General features: G+C 36.4%; 1 long non-coding RNA gene and 1 pseudogene across 1 annotated transcript; both read right to left on the reverse strand.

Moving 5' to 3' along the window:
* Window positions 1-1430: 1430 nt before the first annotated feature.
* LOC118912750 (uncharacterized) lies at window positions 1431-26811 on the reverse strand. The gene is made up of 3 exons (XR_005024902.2): window positions 26543-26811; window positions 24016-24208; window positions 1431-1869 (listed from the first exon to the last, which is right to left on the reverse strand). It is a non-coding gene; the product is annotated as an uncharacterized LOC118912750 (long non-coding RNA).
* Window positions 17373-19696, reverse strand: LOC118912749 (cullin-3-like; annotated as a pseudogene).
* Window positions 26812-27777: the final 966 nt, after the last annotated feature.

A 27777-nucleotide genomic window follows, 5' to 3' on the forward strand; every position in this document is an offset into this window, starting at 1 on the left:
GATTAATGATTGTGCATAGAGCATTGACCCCCCTATACAGAATTTTATTGTTGTTAACAACCATTTGATCAATAAATATGAGAGATGCCCTCACACACACAATATATATATATATATATATATATATATATATATATATATATATATATATATATATACACACTCTTCCAATTGTAAAATAAATATGTAACCGGGATGTAATGTATAGCATAAGGAATATAGTCAAAATATTGTAACAACTTGGTATGGTGATAGCTGGTACCTAGAATTATCATGTATATAAATGTTGAATCACTGTGTTGTACACCTGAAACTAATGTAATACTGTGTGTCAACTACCCTTCAATAAAAAATAATTATCTAAAAAAAAAATTAATAACCAAAATCCATGTGTTGGAATTAGCAGACAGGGACTTTAAAACAGTTTTTATAAACATTTTAAGGAATGATATCATGATGAATGAACAGATAAGATATCTCACAATAAGAATGGAAATTATAAGTATAAACCAAATGGAAGTTGTGGAAAAGTGTATTTGAAAAAAATTCCCATAATAGCTTTAGTCATATATTAACATAAGAAAGATCCTTGAACTCAGTGAAAGATCAGTATGAAATTATGCAATTTGAAAAACAGACAATAAGATAGAAAAAATAAAACTGTAATACTTCTACAATAACAAAATTATAACACAAACATAACTGGAGTTTTAGAAAGAAAGGAGAGGAAAAGGTAGAGGAGGAAGAGCAGATATGGAGAGAATAATGCAGTAAAGTATAATGGCCAAAATTTTCCTAAGTTTGATAAAAGGCACAAATCACACTGCTGTTTTAAACATACTAAACAAAATCTTTTGATTTAAAGTAGTAGGTACGCATTCTCATTGCGTGTGGACTTCTTTTTTCCTTGAATTTTTCAGCAATTTGTACAAATAGGTGAAGAAGAAAAAAACATATCATCACACACTCATGAAAGTAACATGCTGAAGTTCAGGATATCCAAAACTGTAAATCTGAAAAAATGACTTGTATAGCTAAATCAACATAATTATTCAACAATTAAATCTGTAAGTAATATATATTTTCATTACCGAGCATTGTTTCATTTTATAAACTTATACTTACATTATTTATAGCAGCTGATTATACAACTCTTTATAAATGATATGTGATAAAGAACTGCTGCATAACCTTAGAATCTTCATCAAGAGATACATGTATCTACTGCCAGTAGATGAAGGGAAGACTTAAAGCTGTTTGCATGTGAAATGTGTAAGTACATCAAACTCTTATTTTTAAAAAATAAACTCCATGGTAGACCAAGATAATGAATTAAAATTTCTTTCTCAGACCAATTAGTTCAATTTAATAATAATTTACATTGTTCTAAAACTGTGTTCTTTGATAATGGAGAACACAATGGAGAATGGGGTGGGGAAAGAGCTTAGAGACTCATAGTGAAGACTCAAGGAGATTAAGGAAGTGAAAAGAAGCACAAAAGCTTCCAGAAGTCTTGGTAATATGGGTTGGTCCACAGCTTTATTAGTTATCTATTGCTATTTAACAGATGGCTCCCAAATGTCACTAATTAACATAACAGTGAACACTGTGCTATCTCACAGTTTCAATGGTTAGTGATTTGGGAGCAGCTTGACTGAGTATTTCTGGCTCAGGTTCTCTCATGAGGTTGCTGTCAGGCATTGGTCACAGCTGGGTTATCTTATGCTAACGGAAGCTAAGGATCCACTTCCCAGGTGGCTTACTCACAGGAATACCAAGTCGGTGATGGCTTTTATCAGGAACTTGTTCTTCACATGGCACTCTTCCAGGTCTGCTTCAGTGTCGTCACATCACTGTGGCTGATTCTCCCTAGAAGAAGACACAAGAGAAAAGAGAGGAGGAGAGACAGAGAGAGAGAGAGAGAGAGAGAGAGAGAATACCAGATGAAAGGTGTATCCTTTTTATGCTGAGCTCTGAGAATTACATGAAATTATACATTCTATACATTAGAAGCAAGTCACTAAGTTTGGCCCAGATTCATGAAGAAAAGAATGAGATTTCACTTTTTAAAGGGAGGAGTATCAACGTTTTTGAAGACATATATTGAAATTGGCATAATAGTCTTGCCAGGGCTGCCACTGGGATGAGTCAACTCCAGATATTTTATTCTGGTTTTACAGCACTCTGGTGAAAATTAAAAGTGAAGCAAAAATCAAATGGTTGTATGTTGTTCATGAATCTACTCTTTGGTGTGGGAGTGGCAAAATACATTCTTATACATCTAACTAACACTCAACGTGATAGAAATTGATAATTTCTTAAAAGGAGTTAAGGGTCATATTACTTCGATTTGTGTAATAACAAAAGCTTAGGTACTAGGCATCACCCAAACAGTAAAAGTCCACAATTTATGGCATTAGGACATTTGAAAATCACTGATATAAAATGAAAAGTAAGGTATCAAATATTTACACATTAAATATAGCTCCATATCATGTTCCACATTTTTTGTCTAGCCCAGTACTAACAGTGTTCACAAGATTTAAGATCTCCTGTATTGCTCTTCAATCCAATATTGCAAGCACAGTTAGATTTCCCATCTTACATAACTATGGATTTCCATTCTTCAGTACTTAATCTGAGCATACAGTGTAACTACTCATTAAATTCTTCCTCTTCCAACTGTACTTCAATTAGTGGTAACATTTTTCTGTTACAAACTTTTGAAATGAATTCTACTACCAATAAAACAGTCCTTACTTTAGAGATGAATAAAATGTTAAAATTCTTTCTGAACTGACATTGTTAACCTTTTAGGAGAGTGAATTCTGGGACACAGGGAGGTAGTCAAGAAATAAACAGATGAGGCCTTTCTCCATCTCCTCGTCTTTGGCCCCACTGGCCTTGTAATTTTTCCTACCCCTTTTATAGTCCCCACCATTACCTCCCATACTTCTCAAAGCCTTCCATTGACTATCTCCATCTACACATCACTCCAAAGTTCCACCAACCTCTACTTTCTTTTCTTTTTCCTAACCAAAACTTACCCATCCAGGAGCCCATTTCCTTTTTTCTATATGACTGTTTAATTAAACTTATAACGATTTGGCCCAGGGTGATAATGGCTTAATAAATAACCAACTATTCATTCAATCATTTGTATAGTCACTGACTAACCCACTCAACACATATTTATCAGGCTTTTTATTCCCAGAAAAGTGTTAATAATTTAAGTAATTATCTGTGGTCAGTGGAGTGACATTCAGTGAGGAAACTCCATACGGCACCCATTAATCTCAGCTACTGCCTCAAATAAAAAATTTATGAGAGTTTGTGGCATTATGATCCTTGTCTGTATGTTGGTGGAAGTGGGAGGAAGGAGTATTGCTGGAAAAAGTCTCTCTGATACTAACAACTTAATGTATCAATTTTGCCTGAATTCAGTTTCCTCACCTGTAAAACGAGTGAACTAGAGCCAGTTATCTTTAAGCCTCTTTATAAATATTTATTCCATTTTGGGATTACTATTCTCAATAGGAAATATTCTCTTTTGTTATATCCTTTCATAATACATCTGTTACTGTTATAAGATATCCCTTTATCTACAACCCCCAAAAGGAACAACTAATAAAAACTCAGAAATATGTCTTTTAAAAGGACAGGTTTCTTTTTTTAAAGGGAAAATCTCATAGGGCCACCCCCAGGGAGGGCAATGGTGTGCCCCCTTCCCACTATCCCTCCCTGGAACATTTTGATGGATGTGAAATCAATTAGAAAATTACTTAAAGAATCTCTTTGAATGAGAAAGGACAGCTTTGTAAGAGATTTTGAGAAATGAAGGATGGTTGATGTCATGGCTTTTTCTTGGTAGCAGTGGAAGGATTATTGACTGCATACCTATAAGCCTCAGACCATTTTTCAGACACTTGTTGGTAACACCACGTGGTCTTTCTCTCTCCCTTTCCACTCCCCTGATTACTGTGAGGGTCTTTCCTTACTTAAGCATAGTCTAGAAACCACTACTCCAGTTCACCTTAGAATCATCCATCCTCAATAAAGGATAGTTTCTTAATAAACAATTCCATTTACTTAAGACGGATTTATGGAGTTCCACCTATGTGCTAGGCAGTGAAGACAGACGTGGCTCTTACGTACTGGGAACATATTGTCTAGAAAAAGTAATAAAATATAGCAATATGTGATATACAATTATTATACATTTATCACTAGGAACCGATAGTGGACACTGAAGTGCATGGCCCAATCCCCCTTCAAGACTGCTACACTCATTTCCCTAACTGCCAGGAGTTTGGGTGACTGAAAGCTGTCCCTGAAGCCTTCCCTGGGGCTTGCCCTCAGCTGCAGAGAAATTACCTTGTATGAGGACAGGACCTTCCTGGTGGGTAGCTCACATTCAAACATGGTCTGTGCAGGACTATGAATGACCAGTCCCTTGCCTCAATGGGGACCTCAATGAAGAGTCATCCCAGTTCCAGAGCTCCTTATGAGGCCAGCTGAAGCCTTCTTGAGACTGACTCAGAGCCCAGCTTTATCCAAACTTCCTTCCTTCACTCCCCCATAGGTGTTGACTCCAACTGACTCCCTAATAAACTTCCTGCTGACAAACCTCCACTTTAGAGTCTGAAACACAGACTCTAAACCTGACTAAAAACTCACTAGAATTAGCTCTTTTTCTGGTATTGGTTAGTTATGAGAATTTTCATTTGTATAGCTTCTACAATGCCACAATTAATAGATTAGTTGTTTATGTACATTACAGATGAATATAGTCTTAGTTAGTCCCCACAATGACCTAATGCAGTAGGGGCTATTATTATCCCCATTTCAAAGATGTATCAATGGAAGCTAAGAGATTCAGTTACTTGACCTTAAATATGTAGTTTGCAACTGTCGAAGCCAGGGATTGCAACTATCCTTGCTAGTTAGGTCATACCACAATGAGTTATTTATTCTTGTTCACATTAAAAATTATAGAGTCAGTTTAGCAATTTGTGTCTTCGTCATCCTGTATGTTACCACCCCCCAGATTTACCCAAGTATTTACTTTAAATTGCACATGTTGAACTAGTCCCTGAGGACCCAGGCTACCGACCTGCCATAGTATCAGGTAGGCACCCAAAAACCCAACCTTGAGGTCAGACCCAAGTCCCAGGCCCATTACCACAAACCAGGTACCAGACTTGTTTCCTGGATCCAAGCACCAGACTTGCCCACCTGCTGTCCAGAAACCATATCTGCTTGCTCACTCAAGGACTCCAGCAGCAAGCTGACCCATGGAAATCACCAGATAACCTACCCAGATAGGCTGACTGGTGAAGGGCTTTGCTTGCCAGAGACAGTCTGTAAAGCCTGGAAGAGGTGCCTACTTCTTCAAATGTGCAGATACCAACACAAGAGCACAAAGACCATGAATAATCAAGAAAACATGACACCCAAAAGGAAACTAATAATGTTCCAATGACTGATCCTAAGGATATGGAGATCTATGAACTGTCTGACAGAATTTAGAATAATTCTCTTACAGAAATTCAGCAAAGTACAAGAAAACACAGATAGACAACTAAATGAAATTTGGAAAACAATGCATGAACAAAATGAGAAGTTCAACAAAGTAATAGAGGCCTGTCCTATAAGAAATGCTAAAAGGAATTATTCAAGCTGAAATGAAACTACTTAATTAGTAACATGAAAACATGAATATGAAAATATAAAACATATTGTAAAGGTAAGTCAGTCAAATTCTGAGTACTCTAAAACTGTAACATGGTGGTTTTGTTAATCATTTAACTCTGGGAAAAAGACTAAAGGACAAAAGTATTAAAAATAACTGTAGCTACAATAATTTGTTAATAGAATCAAACATAAAAAGTGGTAAGTTGTGACATTAAAAATATAAGATATGAGAGGGGTATGAAGGGCAGAGTTTTTGTATTATCAACATTAAGTTATCAGCTTAAAAGAGTGCTATATATACAAGATGTTTTATAAAAGCCTCATGGTAACTACAAAGCTAAAATATATAGTAGATACACAAAAGATAAAAAGATGGGAATAAAAGCAAAACACTCCTGGTAATCATCAATTCACAAAGAATGACAACAAAAAAGAAATAAAGGGAAAAGGGAACTATAAAACATCCAGAAAACAATTTATAAGATGGTATTAGTAGGTCCTTCTCTATCAATAGTTACTTTATGTATAAATGAATTAAATTCTCCAATCAAAGGGCAGAGAAATGCTAAGGACACACAAAGTCTCAAAGTAAGGGATGGGAAAACATTTCGTGTACATGGAAACCAAGAGGACAGGGGTAGCTGTATTTATATCAGACAAAATAGACTTTAACTTAAAAACTGTAGTAAGAGACAAAGAAGGTCAGTATGTAATGATAAAGGGGTCAATTTGTCAAAATAATATAATTATAAATATGCATGCACCCAACATTGGAGCATTTATATATATTAAGCAAGTACTAACAGATCTGAAGGGAGAAATAAACAATATAGTTACAGCAATAATATTTCAATACCTTACTTTCAACAACTGATAGATCATCCAGAAAAAATATCAATAAGGAACCGCTGGACTTGAACTATACCTTAGAAAATATGGACCTAACCAACATATACAAAAATTCCATCCAACAGCAGCAAAATAGAAATTCTTCTCAAGGGCACATGGGAAATTCTCCACAGATGATCATATGGTAGGTCACAAAACAAGCCTTAACAAATTAAGAATATTGAAATCATAACTAGCATCTTTTTTGCAGTTTGCAAATGTGGGAAAATTAAACAATACATTCCTGAAAACCAATGGGTCAAAGTAGAAATCAAGAGGGAAATCAAACAATATCTTAAAACAAATGAAAAGAGAAACACAACATACCAAAATTTATGGGTTCAAGCAAAAGTACTTCTAAGAGGGAAGTTTATGTGATAGATAGCTACATAAAGAAAAAAGGAAGATTACTAATAAACAACCTAATGTTACACCTCAAAGAACCAGAAAAAAGAACTAAGCTCAAAGCTAGCAGAAGGAAGGAAATAACAAATACCAGAGCAAATGAAATTCAAATCAGAAAAACAATAGAAAAGCACAACAAAACAAAGAGGTAGTTTTCTGAAGACAGGTAAAATTGACAAACCTTCAGCTAGGCTACGTAAGCAAAAAAGAGATAAGACTCAGATAAATAAAATCAGAAACGAAGAGGAGACATTACAACTGACACCACAGAAATGCAAAGGATCATTAGAGACCTATGAATGATTGTATGCCAGCAAATGGGACAACTTAAAAGAAATGGATATATTCCTAGAAACGTATAATCTATTAAGACTGAATCATGAAGAAATAAAAAATCTGAACAGTCCAATAACAAGTAATAAGATTGAAGCAATAATCAAAAACCTCCCAACAAAGAAAGCCCAGAATCAGATGGCTCCACTAGTGAATTACACCAGACATTCAACAAAGAGTTAATAACAATTCTCCTCATACTCCTAAACTCATTTTACAAGGCCAGCATTATCCTCATCCCAAAGCCAGAGGACACTACAAGGAAAGAAAGCTACATGCCAATATCCCTGATGCAGATAGATGCACAAATCCTCAATTAAATATTGCACACTGAATTCAACAGCACATTAAAAGTATCATACACTATAATCAAGTGTGATCTCTAGGATGCAAGGATGGTTCAAATAAGAAAATCAATAAATGTGATATGCCATGTTAATAAAGAAAAGATTAAAATTAAAATTACATGGTCATCTCAATAGATGTGGAAAAAGTATTTGACAAAGTCCAACATCCTTTAATGATTAAACACTCAACAAATTACATATAAAAGGAACGTACCTCAAGATATTAAAGGCCATATGCGACAAATCTGCAGATAATATCACATGCAACAGTGAAAGGTTAAAAGCTTTCCCTCTCTAAAAGAAACAAGACAAGAGTACCCACTTTCACCACACCAATTCAACATAGTTTTGAAAAAGTCCTAGCAAGAGCAATAAGGCAAGAAAAAGAAATAAAAGTCATTAAATTAAAAAGAAAGAAGTAAAATTGTCTGTTTCCAGATGATGTGATCTTACATACAGAAAACCCTAAGAACCTCACCAAAAAACTGTTAGAATAAAGGAATTTAGTAAAGTTGTAGAATATAAAATCAACATAGAAAAATCAGTTGTGTTTCTATACACTAAGAATGAACTATCTGAAAAAGAAATAAACAATCCCATTTATAATAGCATCAAAGAAAAAATACAAGGAATAAGTTTAAGAAAGTAAAATATCTTTGCACTGAACATTACAAGACATGGATGAGAGAAATCAAAGAAGATACAAATAAATGGAAAGATATCTCATGTTCAGAGATTTGAATATTAATGTTCTTAAAATGTCCATACTACCCAAAGTCATCTATAGATTCAATGCAACCTCTATTAAAATTCCAATTGCATTTTTCACAGGAGTAGAAAAACAATCATAAAATTCATATCAAACCACAAAACACCCCAAATAGCCATAGCAATCCGGAAAAAGAGGAACAAAGCTGGAAGCATCACAATGTTTTCATTCTTTATTTTTAAAACTGTGTTTTCTTTTTAATAAATGGAATTGGGCCCATATCTTATAGACCATTTACAAAATTAACCCAAAATGAATTAAAGCCTTAAATATAAGAACTAAAACTGTAAACTCCTAGAAGACATAGAGTAAAAGACCAAAAAAATTGGTCTTGGCAACAATTTTTTGGATATTACTCCAGAAGTGCAAGCAAGAAAACCAAAAACAAACAAGTAGGACTATATCAAATTTAAAAACTGCACAGAAAATGCAGCCATCAGTAAAATGAAAAGGCAACCTACAGTGAGAAAAAATATTTGCAAACCATCTTTCTGAAATGGAATTGATAACTAAAATATGTAAGAAACTCATACAACTGATTAACAACAAAAAAAAGCCATCTGAATAAAAAATGGACATAGGACTTGAATAGACTTTTCCAAAGGAGACATGCAAATGGCTAACACATATGTGAAAAGATGTTCAATATCCCCAAACATCACACTCATTAGAATGGCTATTATAAACAAAAATAAGAAATAACAAATATTGGTAAGGATGTAAAGAAAAAGCAACTCTGTACTGTTGGTGGGTATGTAATGAGGCATTGCCACTATAGAAACCAGTATGGAGTTTCTTCAAAAAATTAAAATTAGAACAACCATAGAATCTAGAAATCCCACTTCCCATCTAAAGGAAAGGAAATCATCAGGTACAAGAGATATCTGCCCCTGCATGGTTGCTGCAACATTCTTCACAACAGCCAAGAAAAAGGATGAATGGATAAAGAAAATGTGAGATTTTATATATATATATATATATATATATATATATATATATATATACACACACACATATATATATACATACACACCTTTTGGAATGTTATTCAGCTATAAAAAAGGAGAAAATCTTTACTTTTGTGATAACATGGATGGACTTTGAAAACATGATGTTAAGCTAAGTAAGTCACATTCTCACTTATATGTGACATCTAAAAAAGCTGAGCTCATATAAATACAGAATAGAAATGTGGCTGCCAGAGGTTAGGAGTGGAGGGAAAAAGGGAGGTGTTGGTCAAACGGTACAACTTCTAGTTGTGAGTAAGTTCTGGTGATCTAATGTACAGCATGGTGACAATAGTAAGCAATACTCTATTACATAGTTAAAAGTTGCTAGGAGTACACATCTTAAATGTTATCATCACAGAATTTGGTAATTATGTGAAGTGATGGATGTGTTCGTTATTCTTTAATATTTTGCAATACATAGGTGTTTCAAAGCATCACGTTGTATACCTTAAATTTCCAACTTATATGTCAGTTATACCTCCATGATGCTGGGGAAAAAGAGATTATGGAGTCAACCTAACAACCCATGTCTTAGTCATCCTATACATTATTACCCTCTAGATTTATTCAGGGGTTAACTTTTCATTATACTGTCAAACTGGATATGACTCCAAGATCAAAGGCATGAAGAATTATGATTGCTTCCCCCTGTGTTGATTTCACAGCTTCACCTGTGAAATGGTGAAATGTTGAAAATGTTGCAGACGGAAGCAACTGAGAACAATTCTACCTAGGCTTTTGTAAGGGAAAGCTATTTTGCCATTTAGTGACAGTTCAGTGATTTAAATATGAATGCAAGTAAGCAGTACAGAAAAGGAAAGGAAAAGAGAAAACAGGGAGGGAAATGAAGGTGAAGCTAGAAGAAAATTAAGACAATGTCTGTTTTTGTATATTTCAACTCAGTGCTCCAGAACAAAATATGTCCAGAAACTTTGGGGCAGTCATGATATAGTAAATGATGGAAGCAATAAAATGATGATATAATTTCACCAAATCAGATTTCCGTGGAATAACAGACAGTCTTTTGAATGATAATGCTTTATATTTAATGGTGTTCCTCGGCATACAAGAAAAAATCAATATTCATTTATTCCCTTAAAAATATGCTCAAGAGCAATTCCTAGGACTACTTACGAGGTGTGGTAGGTAAGATAAGGGGAAAGAAACTAGCTATTAGAGCTTTGACAGTGCTCCAGGCATTGTGCTAGACCTTCCTTGTGCCATCTGTTATTTCACTTTTTCCTCATGAAATGGTAAGATTGGTACACATACACATCTCTGTCCTCAGGAGCTTTCAAAATACTTGGGGAATAAGGAACAAAAAGGCTATAAAAATCAGCAATAGCAAATGTATATAAAATATTTTTATTTGTTAAATACTTGTGCTCCTTTTAGGCTTTAATTCATTCAATCCTCAAAACAACTCAATGGTGGCATAACAGGCACCCTAAATCAAGAACAGGGAAGTAATATGCCTAAGATGATCACACACCTTGAAATTATCAAGTTAGAGTTTTAATCTAGACTGTTTGGGTCCAGAAGGTATGCCCATAACCATGGCTGTTTACTGCCTTTTTTTTTTTTTTTGAGAACAAGCATAACTCATCATTGGAAGAGCTGTTACCACAGGGATGAGTGACTGTTGCCTTTGCAATAACAGCAGCAGCCACAGAAATATTTATGGAGCACTTACTCTGTGTTGAGTGTTGTATGAGGCACTTTACATGATATTTATCATTTAATAGCCCAAGATTTTAGAAAAAAAAATTAAGGGAAATGAATGTACCTGATAAAAACTGCCTAAGGCCACATAGGTAGAGAGGTTAACATGGTCTAAAGTGAGGGTGGGAGGTAAGGAGTGGTCTTTACAGCTAAGGTAAAATTATTCTCAGTCCAAAGGAATATATAGAGAAGACAGATAAGGATTCATTAAGCACTGTATGCCAGACCCTTCACTGGGCTACTTTTTAAGCATGATCTCATTTAGCATTATTGATCATTATTATTTCCATCATATAGATGAGAAATTTAAGGTCCAGCCAAGTTAGGTAACTTGCCCAAGGTCCAATGGCTGGGGGTGGTAGTCGGGATCAGACCTGGTCTGTTTGATTCTATGGATCAGAACATTTGGATGATTCTGTGAAAAATAAGAGAATTCCTGAGAGCAACAGGTGTGGGTGATTCAAAGACACATATAAACATGATTTGATGAGATGAAACTATATGGGACATTTGATGAATGCACAGTGTTAATGTAGGGCTCGTAAAGGGAGTTACACAATGAAAGGTAAACTGAGATAGGTTGTGGCTGGCTAGGTTTTAGAATTTAAATATTTTATTCTTGATTTTACAGAGCCTCTGAACTTCTCGAGCAGAAGTACAGCATGATGAATGTGGTATTTTAGAAAGGTATAAGAAAGCAAATAAGAATCTGAAAAATACAGTTAACAATTCCTAAGGACAACATTAACCTAGCCCATTACACCTCTTTTTTGTTATGTATCGATGACTATTCTTCCAATTTTTAAGCACCATGTATTTATTGCAGCAACCTTCTCAGAGGAAAGAAACAATATAAAGTCCACCTCTTAGTCACATCTCAGGCTTTTGAAAATGACACTACCATTTTCTTCCTCTCCATACCACCAGATCTTAAACTGCACAGGCATCCCTAAGAGCCTTTAATATGAGTCAGGATCCTTAAAGCTTATTTTGAAACATGCCTTTAATGATCATTATGTGAGTGTGTGTGTCTAGCATGTTTGTTGAACCTTTTTACATACAGAAGGTTAAGAAGGTTTGATTAATTTTTATTTTTTTACCTAAAGCATTTGTCTCTGGATCCCTGAGCCTTATCATTAAAACCTATGATTTACCATTTTGGCTATATATAAAAGTAAAGGCGCTCAGCAAAAGCATCAGAGGCATTCCATTTAACACTTTGGCACAGAGTTGGGCCAGACTGAAATGCAGAGGCAGGTTCCTGAGACCACCAAGGCAGTGCAGGTTCATCAGACCCCCTGTTCTCTCACCACATGTGGGTTAGTACAGCACACGTGCAGAGACACCAGAATAAAATCTACCATTTCACAATCATGAGGATGCCTTTTTTGGCAAGATGGGGCAGGAGTGAAGCAGGAAATACAGGGAGCGAGGAACAGGCAGAAGGCTCAGAATGGCAAAAGGTGTTTTGGGCACGGGCAGATCCTGGTTTCCATCACATGTATGAACATTTCAGCAGTTGCCAAAATGTGCAGCTAAAACCACCAATTCTTTTACTCCCAAAAGGTGATGGCATTTTAACCTCTATTTGAAAGTGGGAAACCTCTTCTTCTGTTATCGATAAGTATCTGTCTTACCAATAACTTGCATCTACCTCTTAGAGTAGGAAAATATAGGCATGTCTCTTGTGAAGCATCTTCCCCCCACCAGCTGCTGACCACCCCCCGTCTTGGGATGAGGCTTTCCAGAATCTCACCCCAGGGCCCTACAAGTGGGGGACAGACCAGGCTTTGATCAGTTCTCTCTTTCCAGGATCAAACAAATAGACAAGTTCCGTAGACAAGACACACTCTGACAAAGACACTGCGGTTTTCTTTACTACTAAAATTATTTAAAATTTAAAAAACGTAAGTAAAAAAAAGCCAGTGCTCTTTGAAGAGGTCTCCAAAGGTGTAAACAAACTGCAGTGTGTGGCTGTATAGTTATTAGTCCCTGGAAGGAAGACACAAGGAGGTCCGTTACCTAATATAACAGTCTTTTCCTCACTCAGACAGTCCAACATATGGACCAATGGTGTGATGCCGAGATGTATGGCAGCATTTTGAGCATGGAAAAAAGCCCTAGTGGGTTTGTCATATCCGGGCTCTGCCTTTTATATGAAGCATGTAACTTAATCCACAAGTGCCTTTGGATGGTATCCCACCAGAGGGTACAAAGAGTATGTGGAACTCTACTTCTGCCACGTGACTGGATTTAAGAAGTAGTGGTGTCTCCCCTTTGCATAGAGGCAGTGCTGTTAAAATGTAATGAACACCTAGGAGATGGAGAGTGTTTATAATGATTGGCTTGAATGGGACTAATGTAATATATTCCCACAAGCACACCAGTTAAATAACTTCTTTAATGGCCTCATATGCTAAGCAGAGTTTTCACTCCTACACTTATCTCCAAATGAAGAAAATCTTCCAAACTTTTGTTCAGCTTGAAATCCCTAATGCAAGAGGACTGCAGTTAAGGAAATATGAGAAGTTGGCTCATTAATCTCCAGTGCTGCCTAAGCTACAGACACACATAAAGAATGATGCAGTTATTACATACTTTCTAGACACCCCTGAGAGAACAGGGACCTCAGAAAATGTAATTACAAAGACACGTCATGACTGATTTAAATAAAATACTATCATCTGTGACTTCATCTGAGAGTATATCCTTTAAGTCGGCTGTGCTTAATGAGATATTAAGGAAAAAACTCATGGGGAGGCTTCCCACTCCCAAATTTGTTTTAATTTTGAAATCTCTATATGCTATAAACAACTGTTCTTTAATCTTTATTAAAATCTCTGAGCAACATAGATGCTGTCCTCTAAGGTAAATCAGATAGATACGTGAGGCCTTAGAGCGCAAGAGGCCCACCAGTTTTCAGTCATCCATAGAAGAGCTACCAGAAGGTGGCGCTGTAACGCAGACAACCCTGATTGCCCTAGCACTCTAATGAGATTATTCACTCAGCAATCCTTTACAAGAGCACTGTTACATGATCTACTTCCCAGTGGGGCTGCTTTTTTAAAGAGGATAGAGAGTTTGGGTGTGAGAGTCACACACCCGAGTTACAACTAGCCTCAAAATTTTATTCTTGGATGATGTCAGCCAAGCAAATTAATCAGGAGTCAGTCTCTAAATCAAGTTACTAAGAGACAGATCCTCCTACAGAAACAACTGTAAACTCTGAACAAAATTTAAAGCAATTGCCACCAGTCCCTGGAAAAAAAAAAAAGTTGGAGGGAAACTAGGTGTGGAAGAAGTGACTGGCATTGGTTAAATTATACCCATTTTTATAATTTCACCTTAGAGCAGGCAAAAAATGATATATGGCATGAGGCAACTAAAACTCTAAGAGGATATCTGCACTCTTTCTGTCCTAAGGAATCAAATAGTCAAGGACAATATCAGCCATTGGCAAGTGATGACAGAATCCTAGGAAGGAGAATGCCAGAGTAAAGAGCCCTCAAATTCACATTCTTTGTCTAAGTCTCTGGCTAACCTCTAAACCAGAAATTCAATGCAGTTTCTACTTGTAGCACAAGAACTGAACTCAGATTTGATTTGTTACCCACATAAGCAAAACAGTTTTCAGTTTGTGTCTAAACAGGTTAATTGATTTCTAAAACAAAAACATCCACACTCTGGAAGAATATAACAATTAAGGGTCTTGTCAATATAATATTGACAATTTAAGGATATAGTCCCAAAATATTTGAAATATTAAAATCATAACATTGCAACTCATTCTCAAGAGAAAATACAATCAAAAGAGGAATACCCAAAATAATTCAATGTGGCAATTACTAAGTAATGAATTCAAAACCATTATAATAATTATAAGAAAAGGAAAGTTGTGAAAGTATCATGATGATTGAAAATATAGCACATTTAGCACAGCAAAAGAAAATTCATCAAACAAATTCTAAAACTGAAAAATACAGACTGAAATAGAAAACTCATTAGCTGAACTGAAATGACTTAATAGAAGTATTGAGATGACTGAGGAAAGAGTCAATTAACTTGCATTTTACACTTCAAAATATACTAATAAGAAAATAAAAAGACATGCCATAGAATGGTAAATTTATATATATGTGTATGTGTATATACATATGTACATATAATACATAACATATTCTGTATCATAAATATTACATATATGTAATCTGAATTTTTATGTTCTGAATATATGAAGAACTCTTAGAATCTAATAAGAAGACAAATAAAAATGGGCAAAAGATTTCAATGGAACATTAACAAAAAGAAAATATAAATGTCTACTAAGTATGTAAAGTAAGGTTCAGAATAATTAGTCAAGGAAATGCTATTAAAGCCACACAGAGTTACCCAACCTTAGAACAACCCTAAAACTGATGACTGATAATACCAAGTGTTGACAAATGGCAAAACAACTAAAGCTCTCATAAATTGCTGCTGTGAATGCAAAATGGTGCAAACTCTTTAGAAAATTGTTTGACAAGACAGGTTCAACATGAACCTAAAATAGTCCATTGTACATTCCACACTGTATACATTCTATAGCTATTTCATTCCTAGATATTCACCGGGAAGAAATAAAAACATGACCACAAAAGAACTTATATGCAAATGCTTACAATGTATCTATTCATAATAACAAAAAAAAAATAGAATCTAGATGTCTATCGACAGGTAAGTGAAAAAACAAATGCAGTAAACTCGTATGATGCAAAACAATCTGAACCTAAAGGAATGGACTCCTTTTTGCTCAACAACATGTATGAATATCAGAATTATTACACTGAGAGGAAGAAACCAGATACAAAAGTACATACTCTATGATTCCATTATATAATACTGTAGAAAGCAAGAACTAATCTATATTGACAAAAAGATTAGTGGTTGCCTGGGTTTGAGGAGAAATAGTCACCGAAGAGGTAGAAGGACATTTTTAAGGATGATTAAAGTATTTTGTATCTTGATTACAGCGGTAGTTTTATGAGTCTACATCTTTAAAACTCATCAGATTGTACATTTGGATACAGTTTATTTTATGTAAATTATCCCTTAATAACATTGATAACAAAGGACAAGCTATAGGAAACATTTATCACAATATAATATGTTTTATTTCTTAATATTTTAAGAGTTTCCAACAAGTGAATAAGAAAAATAAATGACTCAAAAAGTAAATGAGCAAAATACACACAGTTTATAGAAAATATATGAATGGTATTTTAAAAGTGTACTTTTTCATGAACAAATTTTAAAAAATGCAAGTCAAAACAATGAGATACCGTATTACATCCACTGAATTGGCAAAAATTTAAGGTTTATGATGGTCTTGACAGTGGAGCAACCAATCTCATACACTACACATCATAAATCAGTTCAGTGTTTCTGAACAGTAATTTGGCAGTAGCTGTAAAAATTGAAAATACAGAGAACCTTTAACCCAGCAATTCTACAGCTGTGAATATACTTCAAAAAAATTACCATTTTATATTTATAAATGTTCATGGAAGAGTTGTCTGTAACACTGAAAACTGGAAACAACATAAATGTGAGTCAGTGACTAATTTATATGAAGTATGACACATTAAGTAATGGAATACTAAATCTAAAAGAATGTGGTTCATTAATACATATTAACATGAAAAGATTATTAAACATGAAAAGATCATTAATACATATTAACATGAAAACATTACTGGTTTTCTATCTTTTGTTGTCACAAAGACAACAAAACCCATGAAAGGCATATAGTATGACAGTTTGGGTAAAAGACAGATATATGTATGAGGAGAGTATGGATGGAGTGTATGTACATACAAATAAATTGCATGGATAGGAAAATCTTCCAGAAACACACACATGAACTGTTAATTGTGGTTATTTTGTCAGAGAGATACAGAGATAGGAGGGGGTGTTCTAGTTTAAGAAATCCACATCTACTCCAAGTCACAAAGTTTTTCTCCTAAATTGTTTTCAAACAATTGAATGAGCTGTATTTTCTAAATTTGTTTTACTTTTTCCTGTTTTCATACAATATTGAAAACAAAAAATGCGGCACATTCACATCATCCTGAGGAACTGTATGATCTCTGCAGGGATAAATGCTGTAAAGCCTGAAGCTCAATCAGTCGATGTTGAAAACTCTCAAAGGGAGTAAAGGCTTGATCTGAATGGTCTAGAACATGTACTGTAATTTAAGAGATGGTCGTCTTAATGTTTAATGACTAAAAAGAGCTTCCCAGTCCATTTGAAGAGTACAGTCCAAGAATAAATCAAATTTCTGAACGCATTTTATGCTACATATGTGTATACTTGGTGATCCTCAGGTGTTCGTGCCAAATATTCTCTCTCAATAAGTTCTTCAATGCATTTCTTAAAAACAAATGAATTTGGTAAGAATCGAGCCTTCAATTGCTGAGTTACCTCTGCTATTAACACACTGTGCTGCATCTTCTTTCTAGATTTCATTATCCACACTATAGCAGCTTTTATCTCATGTTTTCTGTCGTTATCTAGTTTCTGCCTCATTTCTTTCCTTTCTGGATCAGATTCACCTTGTTTGGCAGCAACTATTTGAATCTTGACTTGTAGTTTGGATGTGAACTGATCATTAACTGTAAATATGTGACCATTTTCTATTTCCTTTGACGTGGGTTCTTTTCTGAGAACCTGCTGTGTTCGTCTATCACAGGCGAGGGACTGCAGGGCTCTAACAAGTTCTCTTTCAGGAATATCTGTCTCTTGTTGAATTTCCTCAAACGTATATTTTTCCCTATTATTAAAAAGCATTAATATGGTCATCTGGAAAGTAGAAACTTGTAGTATGTGCTTCCGTGTATTAGAGCCAGTTACTTGCGCCCCTCTAACACCAACTTCAGATCCATCTTCCTTCTTAACTGGTTCATAAAAGGTGGCATTGAGCTCTGCAGAACCCATATGATGCTGGACAGTGAGCTGTCGGCCACTGTGTTTGGCTAAGTAAAACCTTCTGAATATCTCAAAAGCATGTCTTGGGGCTGGTGGGATGCTACACTTTGGTGTGGCTGACTGAGTGGGCCAGTATCCTGTCGTGAGCACCCGGACTGTGAGGTCAACACCACCTAAAGACACCCCAGTTGCCTGTAGATGTTGCCTGAATTCATCCATAGTTGTGTTTGAAGTGCTCATATCCCTAAACATTCTTTCCAGTTTTGATGTGAACTGACATCCACATTCAGTCTTTAACTTAGATATCATATTTTTTCAGTCATCAGAAACACTTTTGTGAGAAGTCTCCTTGCCAAGTGTTGCTTATAGTAATGTTCAAATACCTCTTTTTCTTGCATAAACCTAAAAAGGACCACTGCCTTATCCAATATGGTTTCTACTTCTTGTTCTGTTAGCCCTTTTACTCTCTTTTTCAGCTTATCCTCAATAAATAATGAGAGGTATTCAGGGGACCTAGAGTTGAGGTTGAGAAAATACTCAAAGTCACCGGCAATAGTTTATTTAAAGAGCTGGTCATTATTAAATGATATCTGGAGGAAGTGATCAAACCTACACTTCAGATGCAATAAGCCCGGAATATAATCAACAGGGTTCTTTCCTTCTCCTTCCTCAGAAACAAGGGCTTTACCTTGCTCCCTCAAATAGGAACTCATACACTCACACATTGTCTTCAAACGATTTGGCACATGACTAAATAACCTGTACATGCAAGCAAGGTCTTCTGTCTTTCCATTTTTCAACATGTGTAGTAGCCCAGAATTCTCCATTTCTACTAAAGTTTTCATGTGTTTGGAAATGAGTTCCCTTGCAACCACCTTTCCAATTGGTTCTTCAGTTGATTTGTCAAGGCAATGCATCACCTGTTCTAGTTCTTCATTAATTCTAGCTTCTACTTTCTTAATATACACTGAAGCACTGTTTTCTGCTAAAAAATTCTGGCTTTCCATCTGAAAAAATTCTGCAGACTTTCCAAAAATGGAGCCTCAAAATCTTCCTCATACACGGATCGTCCTTGGAGACCTAAAATCATTAACATCTGGCAAGCATTTTTTATTGCGCCTGGATCTACAACTTCTCCTTTCCACTCTCTTGCCATCATATCCAACAATGTTTGCTGCAGATGATCCCGAATACACCCATAATGTATAACCTGATCTCGGAAAATAATTAATCCCAAATTATAGACATCCTCCACATTATTTTTTTGTACATATACACGGTCCACATATACTAGTATGTTCCTAATCTTCACCATAGCTGTTTGATGATCCTTCCAAGCCTGATTTAGCGTTTGAAGAAAGTTGTTACTAAATGAATTTAGTACATCTTCTCGCACCTTATTTATGAGATGTTCGGTAACAACTTCTCTTACTCCAATGTAGAGCTTTTCTCCATGTTTATGCAAAACCATTATACAAGCATTTCTATACAGCTCCTCAAAACTAAGATCACTGCTATTCTTACGCTATATTTCTTGAATTGCATTTTTCAGAAAGTCCCAAATGCTATTTTTCATCCGTTGTCATCCACCCTGCATGATTTACCAGCCTAAAACACATCTTTCCTGTATGTATGGTCAAGGTAATTGTAGGCAACAGTTACTTTCCCGGAAAGTCCCCCTCACACCGGGCTCGGCTCCCTTTACCATGCTTCTCCGTGATGGCGGCGATGGGGGTGATGGCGGCAACGCACAAACACCTCACTGCGCTGGCCGAACGTCCTCCTCCACCTTCTCCTCCACCTCCGAGAGACGAGATCCGGTCCAGAGAGTAGAGGGGGGTGAAAGGAAGGAGGAAATAGGGAGGAAAGCTGGAGAGTGGAGAGATTTGAGGTAGGAGAGCAGGAAGACAGGTTGGGCGCCGGCGGCTGCAGCGGGGTGCTCAGATCTCGCGAGATGAGGTAGAGCACACTGCCCCGAGTGGGGCAGGGCGAAGGGCAGGGGGCAAGGGGCAATTTAAATATTTTTTAAACTTTACTTTTAAATCTTTAAGTTATATGTAATTTGTTATTGTATGTGCTAGCAATTAGGGATTTTATTGTCTATGCATAACTATATTCAGGGATACTCTTTGTTTTTCTCATTCAAAAATAATAAATATTTGAAAAAATAATGGCTGAAAAATTTCTTAACCCGGTAAAGTAAACAAACATCTGAGTCTAGGGAGCACAGAAAATCCCAAACAAGATAAACCCAAAGACACCCATAGCAAGACACATTATAATCAAAGTATCAATAGTTAAATATAAAGAGAGAATCTTAAAAGCAGCAAGAGAAAAACAACTAGTTACATACAAGGGAACCCACCTCCCTAAGACTAGATGGATGATTCTTCAGCAGAAACTTTACAAGCCAGAAGGAAGTGGTTCAATACAGTCAAAGGCTGAAAAGGAGGGGGGTGGGCATTTATTATAAATAAGAACACTCTACTCAGCAGGGTTATCACTCAAAATTGAAGGAGAGAGAAGAGTTTCTCCAACAAGCAAGCTGAAGGACTTCATCAACACTAAATCAGCCTTACAAGAAATGTTAAAGGGATTTCTTTAAGTGGAAAAGAAAAGGCCATAACTAGAAGAAACACAAAGGATCATAAGAGACTACATGAATAATTACACGCCAACAAATGGAACAACCTAGAAGAAATGGATAAATTCCTGGAAACATACAATCTCCTTAGACTGAATCAAGAAGAAAGAGAAAACCTGAACAGACTGATGATAGTAATGAAATTGAGTCAGTAATCAAAAAAACTACCAACAAGCAAAAATCCAGGACAAGATGGCCTCAGGGACTAGATGAATTCTACCAAACATGTAAAGAGTTAATGCCTAATTTTCTCAAATTATCCCAAAATACTGAAGAGAAAAGAATGCTTCCAAACTCACTCCAGGAGGCCATTGTTACCCTGACACTACACCTAACAAAGATAATACAAAAAAGAAAATTATAGGTCAATGTCCCTAATAAACACTGATACAAAAAATCTTTAACAAAGTATTAGAAACTGAATTCAATAATACATTAAGAGGATCACACACCATGATCAAGTGGGATTTATTCTAGGGATGCAAGAATGGTTTAACATCCACAAATCAATTGATGTGGTACACCACATAATAAAAAGAAGGATAAAAATCATATGATTATCCAAATAGATGCTGAAAAAACACTTGATAAATTTCAATACCTATTTATGATAAAAGAAAAAAACTCTCAACAAAGTGGGTTACAGGGAACATATCTCAGTATAATAAAGGCCATATACGACAAACCAACAACTAATACCCAATGATATTATACCCAATGTTGAAAAGCCAAAAGCTTTTCCTCTAAGATCAGGAACAAGACAAGGATGTCTGATCTCACCACTTCTACTCAACATAGTATTGGAAGTCCTACTCACAGCAATCAGGCAAGAAATAGAAATAAAGACATTTAAATTGGAAAAGAAGAAATAAAACTGTCACTATTTGCTGATGACATAATACTATATACAGAAAACCTTGAAGACTCCACCAAAATACTATTAAAACTATTAAATGAAGTTAGTAATTGCAGTATAAAAAAGTAATATACATGAATGTCTTGTATTTCTACATACCAATAACGAACTATCAGAAAGAAAAATTAACAAAGTAATCCTAATCCTATTTGCCATTGCATCAAAAAGAAAGAAAAATCTAGGAAAAAAACTTAACCACGGAGGTGAATGAACTGTACTCTAAAAAGGTGTAAGACATTGATGAGAGAAATTGAACATGTATCAAAAAGTTGAATCACCATGTGGTACAGATGAGACTAGTAATTGTGTCAGCTACATTTCAATTTTTTTTTAATGGTAAGAAAATGAAATTATAAAACTGCTTTCTGGGGACATATTATAGTCTCTGTATTCTTGTCTTTTCTCTCCCACGATTCAGGCTTTCCTGAAATATTCAGTGGCCTTGGTAATCCAGTCACAGGTATGAATGAAGCCTGGCTGTTAGCTTTGTGCACCTGGGTGGAGCTTGTCAATGGTTGGCTTCTTAGAGAAAGCAGGAAGGGAGGCATCTATTAAAACTTTGGTGCCTATTCCATTTACCAGACTGAGAAGAGTTTTAATCTAAGGTACTTTCACTCCTTCACATTACCAAAGTTTGGGGTTCATTCTGATTTTTTAAAGAAAATGTTCCTCTCATCCTTTGGTCTGGGGTAATTTCTAGGATACCTGTGCTCCACCTCTGCAGGTTGTAGAAGGACATAGGAGTTTCCTGTTCAGACTTCTAATGATTTCCCCTCATTTTAGCTCCATACCTCACTTCTGCTCTATTTAGTGAATCTTCTCTGGGATTCTGCTGGGACAACTGGCTTTTCCACCACTTTGGAGCTCCCCTGAGTACATTAGAGGCTGTGGCTTCCTTGACTCAGTTGCACTTGTTATCACTTTTGCACCAGTTTTTAAATTTCAGAAATGTAAAAATGTTTTTATCTGCTATAGCAGTCTCCATTCTCTTGGCTCTTGTGAGTTTATCTCAGTTTTATGCTTCCATTGTAACTTCAATATGAAGGGAATGGTAGTAAATGCATTTTTTAAAATTAATTACCTTTACCTGGAAGCCCAGGAACTAATTTTTGAGCAAAGAAAAGTTGGCTGTCATCTTAGACAGGATCATTATGTGGTGGTGAGGAGAACTGAGAAGGAAATATTTGAAAGATTTTTTGCTGTAAGAGCTGGGGCAAAAGAGAAAATGTCATTGCACTGGGAATGTCACTGGAAACACATGAACAGTTTGTATTGATGAGAGTAGAAGCAAAATTTTAATTGTATGATAGGTTATTAGTGTCCACCCATGGGTGGCAACTTTAAGCTATCGTTCTTGAACCTATTAGCCAATGCTCTCTTATTAAAAACCTTCTGACAATTCTATATGAATCATTCTCAGGAATTGCCTCTACCCTTGAGACCTCCCAAACATTGATCTTAAGATTATTTTCCTGTCTTTATTTTTGCTCAGCATAGAGGTAAACACACCATATTTCCAGGGTCTATTTTGTCCAGTACTACATATAATACAATGAGCCTATTTAACACAGCTCAGGACCTGTCTACCCTTGCCTTCCCCTGAAACTGCCCAGCACACACGAGCTAACTAGGATGGCATTCTTACCCATCTTCTTGTGGCCCCACATGAGAACTGAGGGAAGAGTGAAGCAGTGGGGAAAGAGTAAGTATAGGGGTAAATATATCACAGTAATAATGTGATTATAATCTCCTTAAGGGCACTGAGAGGGTCTTGTATTTCTTCATACTCCTAAGAACTTAGCAAACACTATAAGCACTAATTACACACAATTCAATTGAGTGGAGCATTTTCTAACTGTGTAGTACTTAAAAACTCCAACTAAATAACCCTCTCAGCACACCTACAAAGCAGGCGATTCTAAATGCAACCTAGATGCTAAAAAAGGCAGAACACACACTATCCAGTTTACTGAGGTTATCTCATGTATCTTCATTCTGTTTTTATTCAATAATGTGAAATATAACCATTGTTCAATTTTTATGCATTTCTTCCACAGATGTTTATGTAGTACATTCAGGAGCCAATCCTTGCTCTAGGCAAGGAGGATACGGCAGTGAGTAAAACAGACAAACCGTTGCCCTTGTGGGACTTACCTAATGTTTGGGTATAGGTGATGTAAAACCCAAATGGCAGCTTTAAAAAAAAATCAAATTATTTAAATATCATACCTTGGAGAGAAAGGGATTTCATTGATCCCTGGACAGAGAAGAATATGTAAAACCATACCTGCCTCTTACTCATGATCACAAATTGTGGGGCTTACCATGCAAAGCTGCCATGGTCAATGACTTGGGCCAAGCAGAAAGACCAACCCTGTTCACGTGGGTTCCAGAGCAGCGCCTCCAGAAAAAGGCAAAATGTTGAAGGAGGCCAACCATGTTCTTAGGCTCCATCCTTCAGGGGTGCTCATGGTGTTTAGTAGCAAATCAGCCCATTCACATACCTGTTGTGGATGTCTAGAACAAAGAGAAAGTCATAACTGACTTCATGTGGCTAAGCTGATGACCTGGTCCTCCACAAGACCCAATGTGCAATCTAATCTTGAAATACAGAGATTCCGAATAACTATAAAGCCACAAAAAATAGCCAAATTTTAATTTTTTCCTACTAAAGGTTGCTTGATTTTATCTTTTCCTTGCAACCATATAAAGATTATCAATAATCCTGTAACACATCTACATATTGTGCAAATTAAATATATGGACACATCTACTACATTGTGCAAATTAAATCAAAATTGCTCCACAAACTAGGCTTTCTCATGCTGCATGTCTTACCCACTTCTTACTCCTCAAAAATATCCAGATTTAAAGAGAATCAATTACATGTAACCAGAAATAGACATTTAAAAGAATCTTAGATATTTTTTCCTCCACATCCTCTTAATTTGTGCCAGTCATAATGCACCCTAAAGCAATTAATTCATAAAATACAGTGGCTCTACAAAATTATACCACATTTTTTTTACTTTTATTGTATTTACTGTAGAAAACAAAAAACCATAAATAAAATAATGGTGTTCTCTTCCTAAAACTAAATGTCAACATATTCATTTGGTTCCCAATCACGGCAAAATAAATAAGGAGACAGGAGGAAAGATGAATCAAATCTATACAGTGTGGTGCATTCACTTTTTCCATTTGTCTTATCATGTCAGCTCATACCCTGCAAAAATGTTGCTATTAAATTATAAGGAGGAATATCTGTCAATATAATCTTGGAGGCAACTACAAACAAATTTAATCAACTGAAAACAAGAGTGACTAATAAACTCCAGCAAGAATTAAGATGCTGTTCAAGAAGCAGAATAAACTTTGATGTATTACTTGAAAATATGACTATCGTTTCCCTGAAAAGTCTATTCATATCATGCTCTTTAGATGTCTGGATTTTGGCAGCAGTGCCCAGAAACTGAGCGAAGGTAATCACACAAGTACAATGTATTGATTCTATTACCCGTGGTGGAGGGGCAGGCAGGGCTTGGGGGATCAGCATTACATGAAGAGCTGGCAAAAATATAAGCAACAGAAGAGAATGAGAGCTGTTGAGGACATGTTCCCTCATTTCTCTTTAATTGCTGGTACACAACCATCTGTTTCCATCTATAGGGAATGAATATGCAATTAGAGTGGGAATTAGGGTGGGTAAAGGGAATAGCTTGTGTGTTCTAGTGTATTGTGGTAAAATAAGCTTCCCGTTATCTTCGACTGCTGCAGGGAAGGATTCCCTTTTATCATGGCATGTCCAGAAACATTGAATCCTACCTCTAGACGTTTAGCTACGTCTAAATGAGGTTCAGGGACTTATAAAAGAGAACTTGGATTAGTGCACACAATGGGGTCAGACCATCTGAGGGAATGGGATTCCCCAAACATGCCAGATCGACAGTGTGGTCACTGAAAGAAAATCAGCAAAATGAAGAAAAAACTCTGGCAGAGTGGACCGATCTAAGATTTGAGGCAGAATTTACAAGGGAGCCGTGATTCCAAGTGCAGTGTACGGCTGTGACTCCTCCCCCACCATTTATCTTCCCCCTTTCAGAAAGTACAGGTATGCTTTTGGCAAGAAAGAGATATACAGCAGCCTTCCCCAAACCCTAGGGAACATAGGAATCACCTGGGGCTCTTGTTAAACTGCAGATCTGATTCAATCGGCCAGAATGAGGTGGACGGGGTTGAGAGTCAGCATTTTTTAACACCTCCCAGGTGATGCTAATGCTCTTGATATGTGAACTCCACTTGGAGTAGCAAGAATCAAGAAGATTGCTTGGTCATGTGGGGTAAAAGCTCTACTATATGAAAAGCTGTTCATAAAAAGCAGAGGGACTTTCCTTGGTCTGGGGAGAAGATCAACAGTCCAACTGTGATCACCCATGCAGAGGATGATCCTATGACCAGGGCAACTAGGAGCTGTAGGAAGCAAAATGGTTAAGAGCTCAAGACTTAGTATTAGACTGACCTCAGAGTCCTGGATCTGCCATCTTCCTGGCTATGCAGTCTTAGGCAAGCTGCGCAATATCTCGAAGACTCTTTCTTTATCTATAAAATGTGGGCAACAATTGTACCTATTTTCAATGACTGTTGTGAAGATTAAATAAGATAATGTAAATCTACTTTGCGCACAGGAAACACGTTGCTTGCTTGCCTTTTGAGTCTCAGCCCCATTCCTAACCTTCTCGCCCACGATGTTACCCAGAGTCCCATGCCAGCTAGTTTGTGATCAGCCTCTGCTAACTACTGGGAGATATTGGTGGAACCAAAAAGGGCAAGAGGAAAGATAAGCCATTTTACCTTCCTTTGCTTCTGTTTCTGGAAGTGGCTTGAGTAGAATCCCAAAGGCCTCAGGAACATGGGCTCATGGGTTCTGAAGGCAGCAGCTGCAGCTACGGTGACAGTGGTGACTGCAGATGACTGCCAGGCACTGTGTTTGCTGCATGGTTATGGCAGCCTTAACAGCAGAAACAAATGACTGCAGGTTCCAGAAGTCTCAGCAGCAATTCCAATAGCATAAAGACTGGGTTCCAGGGCTCCTGCAGAGTCAGCAGGACTGCAGGATCCTGGCTTCCTGCAGAGCAACACCAGTGGTAGTTTAGATAACAGTTGATACTAAGGACACTCCAGCACCCTAAGCTGCACAGCCCATGTGGTTCCATGAAGCAATATGTCCCTTTTGTCCCTCCAGTTCTAGGGCTGTACTAACCTAGATATGAGTACCTCTGAGGCACTCATCTCTGAATAATCTCATCCTTTCCCTTCCTGACAACCAAGTCCTTCCAACACTTTTATAAATAATTCCCTTTGTTAAATCACCTCTATTTAAAATAACTAGAGTGATTTCCATCTTCCTGACTAGACTGATAGGTACCATTACTGTCATTATTATTGACAGTAACAATTTTGGGGGCCTGGGGGAAAGGTGCACAAGAGAAGTAGTGGAGGCTACTGAATTTTTGTCTGCAGGTGGTGTGGAACAGAAACCACATTCTTCATCTTTGCCCCTCAGTGACCCTCCCCTAAAAACTGCACATACTTTAGACATTATAATTCTAGGACATCTGGTTATAATGGTATCAAACATATGGTATCAGATTTAAAATAATAGATCGGCAAATAGAGTTAAGGAATGGTCCCATGAAATTTGATAAAACAATGATGGAAAATTTTAAAAGGAAAGGAAATTTGACAACTAGTGGTTCAAATCTCATCATCTAGATAATGAGAGCTTTAGGGAAAGAGAACAAGAAAACAAAGAGGAAGAACTTATATAGAAATAATACAAGAAAAATGTGCAGATCTAAAGGACTGGAGTTTCCAGTCTGTAAGAGTTCCTTGAGCTCCCAGGTCATTGATTAGCCTCAACTAACCATTAGCAGTTCTGGATTGTATTTTACAGCTTTGCTTCAAAATTTTCTTCAGAAAAATATAAGTTCCTCCAGGGCAGAAACGTAACTGTTCTTCATTGTATTTCAAGCACGTAGCATAAAGTGTACATAAAGTGTGCCCTCATATGGATTCTGAGTGACTGA

This window comes from Manis pentadactyla, chromosome 14 (assembly GCF_030020395.1).
Source record: "Manis pentadactyla isolate mManPen7 chromosome 14, mManPen7.hap1, whole genome shotgun sequence".
Taxonomy (NCBI): Eukaryota; Metazoa; Chordata; class Mammalia; order Pholidota; family Manidae; genus Manis; species Manis pentadactyla.